General features: G+C 36.3%; 1 protein-coding gene across 2 annotated transcripts in view; it reads left to right on the top strand.

The window, feature by feature from the left end:
* Positions 1-829: 829 nt before the first annotated feature.
* Positions 830-11,628, top strand: part of TDRD3 (tudor domain containing 3) — a 53,291-nt gene continuing 42,492 nt past the window's right edge. The window contains exons 1-3 of one of the 2 annotated variants that reach the window (XM_017733556.1): positions 830-850; positions 5,373-5,457; positions 9,221-9,286. The gene's annotated coding sequence lies outside the window, so the exon portion shown is untranslated. Of the gene's footprint in view, positions 851-5,371; positions 5,458-9,220; positions 9,287-11,628 lie in introns of those variants that run through there. The other variant, XM_017733557.1, reaches the window with a different exon arrangement.

The raw sequence follows: 11,628 nt of genomic DNA, 5'->3' as shown, positions 1-11,628 counted from the left end.
GAGACAGAAAAAGTGTGGAAGATTAAAGATTTTGTTTGTGCATGAACTGTTAATTACAAAGAGAGAAAAAATGCTTTTCAAGAAAACTGCTCATGAAAAATAAATATTATTAGGAGAGTTGTTTACCTGGTGGATTTAATTAGAGAATAAGGCTCTCATTTAAAACATTTTTGTGTGTGTGTGTGTGTGTGTGTATACGCGTGCATGTATGTCTGCAGATGAAGTGTTTGATCCCGCAGTATAGAGCAGACAAAAATGCATCTTGCTTTGATACTGCCAATTTCTTCAGTGTTTCAGACGTAGATAATAGAGTAGCAGCACAGAAATCTGTCTGTTCAGGCCACATCAGGTGTAATTTGTTCTTTATGAAGTAAAGCAGAACATAAAGCGGGATAAGTAGAGGCACAGGCAAGATTGGTGCTATGGTTATATCCCATAGCAGTGGGAAGCACTGAAAAGGAGAATGTGCACACCTATAATGTGCAAAAGTGGGTTATTAAATTGATGTTATACTTGATATGAAGGAGCAGTGGGAAACCAGCTCTGCCTGTCACTGATGTAATATGTTTTTCTGTGTATTACAAAGGAAGAATTGCTGAAATCTTTTTTTCATAAAAGCTTGTTGAGAACATTTTGACAGAAAAATTGCAGAATTGGATTTGTATGTGAGTTGTTCATGTAGAAAATGCTGATTCATTACTAATGGTTTTGTTTTAATGTTTCATTTGAAGGTGTATTTGAAGGAATGCAGGTACTTTACAGGAGATGTTTTTCTGACAAAAGCTGTTGCTAAGAGGATTGTACTGCTTCATGTCTCAGATGAATGGAGCTGGAGTGGGGGAAGGAATAGGTGAGATATCCCTCAGGTTTCGGCAAGCGTAATGCAAAAGAATTGCAGTAGAAACATTTATTTTCCATTCTCTTCTCATCTCCTTTCTCTTGAGAATGCTTCACAAATAACCATCTCAACCATTTGTAGAAGATTTATGCCCATTTGGTTGTAAACTGTGATTTTATTTCTTTTTTTCTTCTAATTTGTGTTAATGTTCCAATGCCACAGAATCCCTGTGTGACTCCTGCAGCACTACTAACTAAAATTCCCTTGAAATCAATGCAGTTGTTTTCATGACTTCAACATGTAACTTTTAAGTTTGTTTTAAAACAGTTGTAAGACAGAAGTCTAGTGAATACTTTATTTCTTGGAAACTAAAGGTGCTTTCAGTATATGTTAGTCTGGTTACCAGTCCTCATAGAGGAGGGTTATGTTGTGGGGTTGTGTGTGTTGTTGGGGGCTTTTTTGGTTTTGGGAAGTAGTTTGTATCATTGCTGTCATTGTAAGATGTCAGTGGTCAGCCACTGGCTTGCTTTGGACTTCTTGAAGAGCTTTGTGGAGCTTGGCTGCTGCTCACTCTACTTGTCACCCATTTATTGTACCTTTTATTTATTTGCTGCTTCACGTTAAGCAAAAGTGCTTAATTCTGAAATGTTTGTTTATGGAAGGAAAAAAGGGAAGTTTGTTGATTTTGGCAGCAACATTTCTGTGCCAGGTTATTCCCAGCATCTCCTTGATTTATAAAGGAAAGTTGGTGGGGACGGCTTGGAATGGAGGTGTGGAGAGCAAGAATTGACAGACACTGCTTGTACAGCACTGACAGGTAGATCTTGGGAATTGGGGGACTTACACCCACTTCCAGCAGTGTGCTCTGGTTCATGGGTGGCTTGCTTCCTACCACTTGGCAATAGGAAATGTGTTGGATTAATGTATTAGGATCACACTGTAAGTCACCTTTTGTTAACTAAGGTCATGGTATTTTGCAAAATAGGCAGAACAGGTAATGCCGATGATGCGAGGCACTTGAGTGAGTATAATAGAGACACAGAGCTGCAGGGCTGTTCTCTTTGACTCCAGAGGAGATTTTTACTGTTTTTGGTTTTGTTCGGGGTCAGATTTCTTTTTCCCTTCCTTGATCTAATACAGAGAACAAATAATTAAATGGCCTTATGCTGCAAAGGTCCTACCTTCAGCATATTGCATGCCCTCACTAAGAACAGATAGAAAAGGGGACCTTGTTTCCTTCAGAGTCTGCAAAAAGCTCAGACTTAATAATCCTTATGTTATGGGGGGAAGGATTATGCCATCTGAAGAGGTAGCTTTGTCTATTGTAACTCCCTTTTCATACTTGAGTGAGGTAGATGTATGTTTTGCTGTATAAATACATTTATTTAAAAATAAATTTAATAAAAATACTTATTTTTATTTTCTTAAATAATTAGTGGGCCTGTAGCAGGAAATACTCAATGCTAAAACTTAGATAGTTCTTATATGAGACCGTACAAACAGGAGAAGATAAAATAATTTATTTAAAATAAGTTTCTTAAGTTTGCTAAGAAAATCTAAACATGTTTGGAGTACTCATTGGTATGTGAAGTAGTCTGGATAGTAATGTTATTAGGGAAAAGTGGAAAAGACTTGATACCTGAAGCTTGAAACACTGTTTTCAAGCTTCTGTTAAAGCAGGAGAAATCTGTGCTTTGGGTAATTCTGGTGCACAATGTTTCCTGGTTGCAATTTGCTTCCTGGCTAATTTCTGACAATTTCTTACTAAATCTATAGTTTTGCATCCTTTTACACAGAAACAACACTTGACACACTACTGGAAAGCTCTTTTTTTCTCTGTTGAAGTTCTTCAGCAAAATTCTGCTGACAGAATTGTTGATTTGCTCTTTTTTTCTTGAAAGTAATTTTGATCTTGATCTTTTGCATTTAACTAATTTATACTTTCATGTAATAAGCATCTATAAAAATCAAACCAACCACCCCCAAACTATAAAATATCGCCCGACATTGATATTCACAGATGTTGCTTTTTTGAAAACTTTTATAATAACCAAGTCAAACAGTTTTTTGCTAAAAAGCTTTGACGTTTGCTTAAATCAACCTACCAGATGCCCCCAGTGGTATTTCATGATTGGTGTCTCTGGGAGGTTGTCAGAGATTTCGGTCAGATGGGCAATGTTTTTGCTAAGTGCTGTTGCTTAAATAATCACAAGTCAAAAATTAGTGGTCTTCTCCAGTGAGTTTCTCTTTATCCTTCTTTCTTAAAAGCTCTTCTAAATAATGAGACAAACTAAACTGAGAATTCATATAGAAATTTATATCTGGAAAGTTACAAACTGAAAATTTAACTAAACCAGAGTGCTATTTTGACAGCTGTGATTCAGTCTTCATGTTGAGGTGAGAAAGTAAAACATGACTCAGCAGTGATTTTTGTAATAGCAGAATTAATCTTGTCCTATATAGAGAAAGTTTAATTGTAGGCCAGATTCTTGTTCACTCATTCTTTAAAAATAGTTTTTTCTTGCTGGAAAATGGTAGTAGCTTATGTTGAAGTGCTTGGTAACTCTTAAGTAACTCTGTAAGAGAACTGCAGTCCCTCTAGCTTCAGTAGAATGAAGAACGACTTCATTTGCATTTGGAGCAGAAGAGGAAGAATCCTTCCATGACTTAGCCAACAGTCTAAAACTCAGTTTATGGATTTTGTACTCCCCCCAGCCCCTGCTGTTCAACTTATGTTCAGTTTTATGCTGAAGATGGCAGAAGGTAAACTTGTAAAGTTTATGATACTGCTCTTTCTAGGAAGTCTGTTGGTGTAATTAAGCCACAGTTGAAGCCTCGAGAGCAGGATAGTCTGTTGGATGTATCTGTTTCCCCTGGCACGGAGTGGGAACGCTGTTCTGCTTTACCTTCTGACTCCAGCTAATGAGATCTGCTAATGCACAGGAGTTGCATAAATCTTCACATATCATAGTACTGAAGCTCAGAGTTGCTCAGCTGGGAAATCTTGTATTCCCATGCAAGCCAACACGTCTTGCTACCTTATTCTTCTCAAGCATCTGTCTTTTATTAAAAAAATAGGATTGTTTCTTCTTATGCTCCTATATAAATAAATATATATATATGCATTTTTTTGCTGTCTGAATTGATTCATTATTAGTTTTTTTTCTTTTTGGTGATGGTGGGCTAGTGACTCAGGATTTGCTAGATCCCAGTGTCTGATGTGAACAGATACATCCCACAGCTGAGACCAGTAATTAGTATGGGAACACTAGCAGGACTGGAGAGGGCAATGTTAAAGTTACCAGGGCTGGAATCAAAAAGGTCTGTCAAGTGTACTTCCCTTCAAGTATTTTGCCTTGTTTATATGTTACACTGTGCATGTTATTTTCTTTAAAAAGAAGTATTTCTTGAAGCACCCAGGAATATTTATTTTTAGTATTTCTTAGGGTGTATTAATCTTTGTTTGTTAAATCATTCGTTTACTATTTGGGAAATGGTGATTTCTGGGTGAGTAGTTACTTAAATGTTGAGGAAGTACTGTGTTTCAGACTGGGCATCTGTCAATTGTTTAATGGTTGCTGTGATGTATTTGAATAAAATGAAGAACTGTGCAGAAGAAGGCAGGTTGCCAGCTACATAAAATTGAAAACTGGGACTGCAAATGGGTTAGACTAGGCAAAACGAACAATAAATGTCACAATTTCTGACCACTCAAGTTAAAATTATCCTTTTTTAAAGTGTTTTTTGAAGGTTAGAATAGGTCACCCCTTTAAAATGGATTCAGGTAATCAATTCAAAACTTACTTAGTGTTCAGATGAACAAATTTATTGTATACTTACAGAATTTTTCCAGAAAGATAGTGATCCTGCACTGCCACTATCAGTGTCACTTTTTCCAAGTGTGATTGTGGAGAAGAATTTTTATTCTTATTTAATACTTTTCACCATATTTGACTATTCCTACACTGTAATGCGCTTTCATTTTTACTGGTTTCTTTGTAGCCCAGGCAACCAAAATACATTTTAGAGGATGTCAGTGTTGTGTGCCCCAGCCCTTGAGGGATTAACTGTACAGCCTTGCTCTTTACAAATAGATGTGGTTGTGTTCTGAGCAGGATGGGAGTTGGTTGTTTTGTTTTGCTTTTTCCTTGCACATGCACAAGTGAAAATATGCTTCTTCCATCAAGTAAAGGTCAAAGGGTTGTTTTTGAAGCCAGGTTCCTATAATTTGAGGGGTGGGCATGAGGAGCACAGTGTTACCCTGTTTATGATGGCTCTGATTACTTTGTAAGTGTAACTTTTTTTCTTGTTTGCATTTTTAAAAATTTTCTTCTGTTTAGAAATTATGAAAGAAGAAATATTTTTCTTAACCCCATCCCAGTGTAAGGAAACTGATTACATTAAGTAATTTTTCAAGTATTTTTGCATCTATGCTTCAACAAAAGATAGGAACTAAAGACAATCTCATACACAGAAAAAAAGTTTGTCTCATTGATCCATCATGTGATATTCTAATTCTTTTTTTCTTTAACAGGTATCTTTCAGATGAAGGAATTGAAGCTTGCTTAAGTTCATCTGAAAAAGTTAATACAAATGATATTATCCTAGTTGCCCTTAATGTAAGTTATGGTAGTGAAATCATTTTTTCTGACAAATCATGCTAAAAATGGTAGATCTAATGGCTCAAGTATAGGTTTGTGTGTCTAAGTGTACCATTGTCTGTGTGATTTATGTAAAGGACAAAGTACTTACCTCTCTCCATGCCTGTGTGAACTCTGAGTTTTGTTTGGAAAGAACACCTATTCCAAACTGCAAAACCCCTAGCAGAAGAAATGAACAGATTTAGCAGAGGAAAGTATTTTTTTGTTTATGAAATGTAAAACTAAAGTCAAACTACAAGCAGTAATACAACCAGAAGTTCTGTGTAATGATACAAGTATGAAATTTTAGTGCAAAATAAGTTTGTTGGGATGAATAAAACATCCTTACTTTGACTTCTGGACATGATACTCCTTAAAGCACATTCAGACTACATATCCAGTGTTGTCTACATATTTATGTAACTAAAACCAGGTTTTTTTCTTTACTGTAGAAATCTGGATTAGTAGTCATAATTCTGGCAAAAAATGAACAAGGAATATACAAGATAGAGCAACATCTTCGAAGCAATAAACCATAATATTTTTGAGGATATGAGAAAAGTGTGCATGTGAATCCCTGTTTTTTAGAATTCTAGTATATATTGTTGGTAAACATTAGCAAGTCTACTGCCTTTCTTAATTTGTGTATTTGTTATTTTATTTTAACATATTCTATCAAATCCATACTCAGATGTTTTAAAGCTTGTCTGTACTTTATAAAGTTTATATTAAACTTTGTCCTTTGTAATAACTATATGTTGTTTCAAGACGGAACAGAATGTAGTTGAATGCTTAAGATAAAAGTGTTCTTCCTTGATGAAATTAGAAATAATAAAATAATGAAATTATGTGAGAGTTGTTGGGGATTATTTTGTTCACCCTCAAGATTCAACCACTAGATGGTTTTAGATGATACTCTGAAAAAGAGTGTCCCCTCTGCTCCTTTCACTTATTCTTTAAAGCTTATGTTCAATCATTCGTGCATGCAGGCAGCAGTTCATGCAAGGAATAGGAAAAGAATTAAAGCAAAATTATAATGTAAAGATGCAAAGAATGTAATAGAAAACATGCAAAGGGTAAGCATTTGATTTCTGGACCAGAGCAGCATGCCCATATATTTGAGAACACATTGCTACTTTATACAGACCCAAATAAAATACTTGTGAGTTGCTGGGTATTACCCTGCATGTGCTGGAACAAGTAGTGACATGATCATTTGTGCCTGTGTTGTTATTTCAGGTTTGTTTGATAGATAATAAAAATAAACCAGAAATGTTGCACAAGAACTCCAAAGCCAGATTTAATTACTTATCACTTTTTATCATTAAGTCAGTTGTTTTTGTGCCCAGGTTAATTTGTCTGTTGAGAAAGTAGAGAGTTGCAGTGTGTCTTTAATGGCAGGATAACAGTGAATTTATATTCCACTTCTTACAAATTCTTCTTGACTACTATAGGTGTGTTTCAGGCAGTAGAAATCAAGAAGTCAGCTGACCTTTTTTACCTTTTTGGAGTGTGTGTGAATTGCTTAAATAAGTGTGAAATAGACATAAATGTATCTTGAGTCCTTCAAATGTTTTTATTTTGTCTAAGAACTTAAAAAGAATTTGTAAAAGTTGTGTCCCCTTCCTACTGCTCTGACTACAAAGCTGGGGACTTCACCAAGGGCAAGTCCTGTCTGAGCAACCCAGTGGTCTTCTGTGATGAGGTGACTGCGTAAGTGGACAAGGGAAGGGCTACAGATGTCATTTAGCTGGACTTCTGTAAAGCCTTTGACACAGTCCCTGAGAACATCCTTCTTTCTAAACTGGAGAAAGATGGATTTTAATGAATGGTTAGAGGCATAAGAAAGTAGTTGGACAGTCCCATCCAGAGGGTAGTGGTCAATGGCTCAGAGTCCCAATGGACATCAGTGATGAGTGGTGTCCCCTCAGGGATTTGTATTGGGATCAGTGTCACTAAATGTCTTCATTAATGACACAGATGAAGGGACAAGGTACAAACTCAGCAAATTTGCAGATGACAGCAAGCTGAGTAGTGAACTTGACACACCTGAAGGACAGGATGCTGTCTAGACTGACCTGGGCAAGCTCAAGAAATGGATGCATGGGAATCTCCCATGGGAATCTTTAACAAGGCCAAGTGCAAAGTGCTGCACCTGGGCTGGGGCAACCCCCAGTATCAACACAGGCTGGGCAGATGAATGGATCAAGAGCAGCCCTGCTGAGAACAGCTTGGGGGTGCTGCTGAGTGAGGGGCTGGACCCAGCCATGTGCACTCCCAGCCCAGAGAGCCAAATGTGTCCTGGGCTGCAGCAAAAGCAGCATGGACAGCAGGGCAAGGGAGGGGATTCTGCTCCTCTGCTCCCCTCTGGTGAGACCCCACCTGGGGTGCTGCATCCAGCTTTGGGGATCCCTGTGCAGGAAGGACACTGACCTGTTGAAACAAGTCCAGAGGAGAGACACCAAGACGATTAGAGAGATGGAGCAGGTCTCCTGTGAGGAAAGGCTGGGAGAATTGGGATGGTTCAGCCTGGCAAAGAGAAGATTTGGGGATGACCTAATTGTGGCCTTCCAGGGCCTGAAAGAAGCTTATGAGAAAGATGGAGAGAGAGACTTTTTACAAGGACACATAGTGAAAGGACAAGGGGGAATGGCTTCAATCTAACAGTGGGTTTAGGCTAGATATTAGGAGGAAATTCTTTACTGTGAGGGTGGTGAGGCACTGGAACAGGTTGCCCAGAGAAGTCATGGATGCCCCATCCCTGGAAGTGTTTAAGGGTGGGTTGGATGGGACTCGAGCAATATGGCCTTAGTGGAAGGTGTACCCTGCCCACAGGAAGGGAGTTGGAACTAGATGTTCTTTAAGGTCCCTTTCAACCCAAACCATTCTATGATGGTTCTATGATATGGATACAGAACACACAGGAGCAGTTTGTAGGAGCCTGTGTGCAATTCAGAGATACACAACTGACAGATGACAGATGAGTTTCCTCCGATGGGCTCAGATTGAAAACTGAATGTGCTTCCTTATCACTACCTGGCTAACTTGTGCAACAGAGAGAGGATTGGGCATTTATGCCCTCTATAGATACTCAGTAAATATACTAAAAACATATTCCTATGATTGCTTTTTCTATTTGTAACATACCAGTATTTCTCACTGAAAACCAGAGTAAATCAGTTGTTTACAATATTTCAGATACTAAAATACAGTCCTGGTTGGTTCTAGATCAGGATGCCAGAACAGTAGGCTATTGACATATCTTAATGGCAAGTTACTGTTCAAGTTCTTGTAGTAATTACATTTAGCACATTTTCTTTTGAAAGAGTTGTTTATGACCATAATAAGTAAGGATTTGTGCATGTAAAAAGACAGAAACTAAAAATACTTTTCTCTAAGTGCCAGTTGGAGAGCAAAGAAAGATGTTTTACCTCTATTAAACCTCATAGCTATGTTTGACAATTAAACATTACATAGTTATTTGGTTTTGTCTATTTAAAAGCATTTTAATCAACACTGAAAATGTACTTAAGAATATAATTTAAAAGGCAAAAGGATTTCTTTTGTAAACTCTTGAGTTGCTGAATTTTTTATCAGACACAGAGGAGTGGATTTCTGTAATAAAGAGTTGTCATTATGGAAAAAATGCTATTCTTTTTCCTATGTTACGTTTTTTGTTTTTTTCTTTTTTTTAAGTGCATATTTTAAGTTAATATTTTCTTGTTTTCTGTAATAATTTCAGACAGATTTAAGAACGATTGGCAAGAAATTCCTCCCCAGTGACATCAATGGTGGGAAAGTGGAAAAGGTAGGCAGTATTTTTACTTCACTTTTCTGTAGTTTTGATTTCTGTGTGATGAGAGTCTTCTATGGCACATTAGTCTGGTTTTGTCATTACTTCACATACAAAATCCCCCAATGTTTGAATATATTACAGTGTAAATATATGAACATAAGTTTCATAAAAGAGGACCTTTTGGTTTTTATTTCACAAGTTTGAAATGCTTAAAAAAAATCTGGACAATCCTAGCAACTTCATTTGCTGCTGGAAAGTCATTTAACCTGTTTGGTCTTTACATTGTATCAGAATTTCATTTTTTCTCCTGTATTATCCTGAGAGAGCAACAAAGCAGGCCAGGAATAAGTTGAAGTAGCTGTTTGCTTCTGATACATAGTAATACATATTAATGCTGTGTTACTTGCCTACTGCCAACCATGGCTGCAGCTATGTGCTTTTATTTAATTTTCCTATGACTGTGTGTCCTACAGGTTACGTGAATACAACACGTTAGATGGTGTAACACTTTCTGTGCTAGAGTATTGTACTTGAAACTTGGATGTGCTAGATTTTAATGCATGGTGTGTGTTTAGATAAAAATGAAGTTTTGTCCCCTTCTGTATACCCTTCCTGTTTTGTTCCTTACATGTGATTCAGAGAGTGGATAAATGAAGAGATTTTATTTTAAAATTAGCACGGTTCTCACTTCAATTCTTTATCTCTTACTTCAAATACTGACAGTCTATCACTGATGTGAAATTTCTGGGGAAACATATTTCTTTACTGTTGAAATTCAGGTACTGGTAAGTTAGGGTGGGTTTGTTTTAAAAAAGCAAGATTGATTGGTGAGAGAGGCTGTTAAGAGCTGTTTGGATTTGTTTACTCTGTTGTCTAAATGGAGTGGTCAGTGCTGTAAGCACAGACTTCTGCAAGAAAAAAAGCACAAATGTTATTGCCATTTATGCAAAGAACACTTGATAGAGAGTCCATTGCAGGATTGCAGATTTTAGCTAGGCAGCAGTCTATGCATGCAGCATATTACTTAGTAAACTAACGTTATGGGAAGAGTTTTATTAACTTTATTTATATTCATAGATCTTTAGAAAATTGCTCTAAGAAAACCCAAACACAGAAAAAAATCTGATTGAGAAGGACTCCTATTTATAATTTTTAGCTCAAGCTATTAGAGAATATGCTGAATCCTTGCTTTCTTAACTGTAATTTCCTTTTTTTGAGTAACGTAAAGCAAATCTGACTCCTTAATCAGTGCTGCTGTTTAGCTTGCAATGTCTGCAAATACATTATGTTACAGAGCTATGTCTTTACAAAAAAGAATATTTGCTTTATGGGAGAGGAACAACTTCTTAGTATAATCTCTCAGTAGAAAGTATTAATTTGTTGTTTAGAAATGTTTCAGTGAAAAATAGAAACTGTGTGCTACTATTGTTCCTCTCAGCCAAGACTAATATTAGTATTATTTACCTGTATCTTGAGAACCTATGATGTATTTCCATCTTGCATAGAAAATAACTTTATTTTGAAGTATTATTATAATAGGCAAATAGCTTCATAAAAGCTGGGAGAGTCCTAATATGAAACGTGGGTATTTGACCACTATAGATGGTTATCAACTTCAGTCATTAATACACGGAGCTATTTCACTCACTCATTAATATACATGTTTTATATGGTTTTAAAAAAATAAATATTACCAGTATTAACCACAAGATGGCCACATTTGCATAGGATTTGGAAAAACTGAATCCTCACATTTCTATCAAGATGACTATATACTATAAATATATTTTAAGTATTTTTAAAGGAATAGAAGTGCAAAGAAGACTATAAAGTTATAACATATAACTTAATAGCTGTTACATTTAAAGTGTTAGTGGTTTTCTTTTGAGAACTTAGTTTCATTACAATGGAAACATTAATTGCAGAAGAAGCATTCAGAAAGGATTTGTGTTCTCAGAGAGTTCCTTTCTGAGTACTGACAAATTGATGGTAAGCAGTTGAAAACATAAGGTACCAGCAATTTAATTCCTGTTAAAGGCTACTCATATGCGTCCCAATTTCTGTTTCATTGTTTTTTTGATTGTGGATTTTTGTTTCCTACAGCCTTTTTTATTTTTATTTTTATTAAAATGATGATCAGATTTGCTGTTCCAGTTAAAACTGAACTGCATTTAGAAAAGCTTCTTTCAGTGAGAGTGATTTATACATCAGATCTTCTATTGCCGTCATAGTAAAGCTACTGTGCTCCTATTCTCTTATTTATTAATCTCTCTTTTCTTTATATATGCTTACCTGCTGGTTATCTGCTCTCATTTTTCTGGGCTACCTATTCTGTTTCTTCAAGGTTAAAAGCC

The sequence above is a fragment of the Corvus brachyrhynchos genome, unplaced genomic scaffold (genome assembly GCF_000691975.1).
Source record: "Corvus brachyrhynchos isolate BGI_N302 unplaced genomic scaffold, ASM69197v1 scaffold202, whole genome shotgun sequence".
Taxonomy (NCBI): Eukaryota; Metazoa; Chordata; class Aves; order Passeriformes; family Corvidae; genus Corvus; species Corvus brachyrhynchos.
This window is presented reverse-complemented; position numbering and strand designations above follow the sequence as displayed.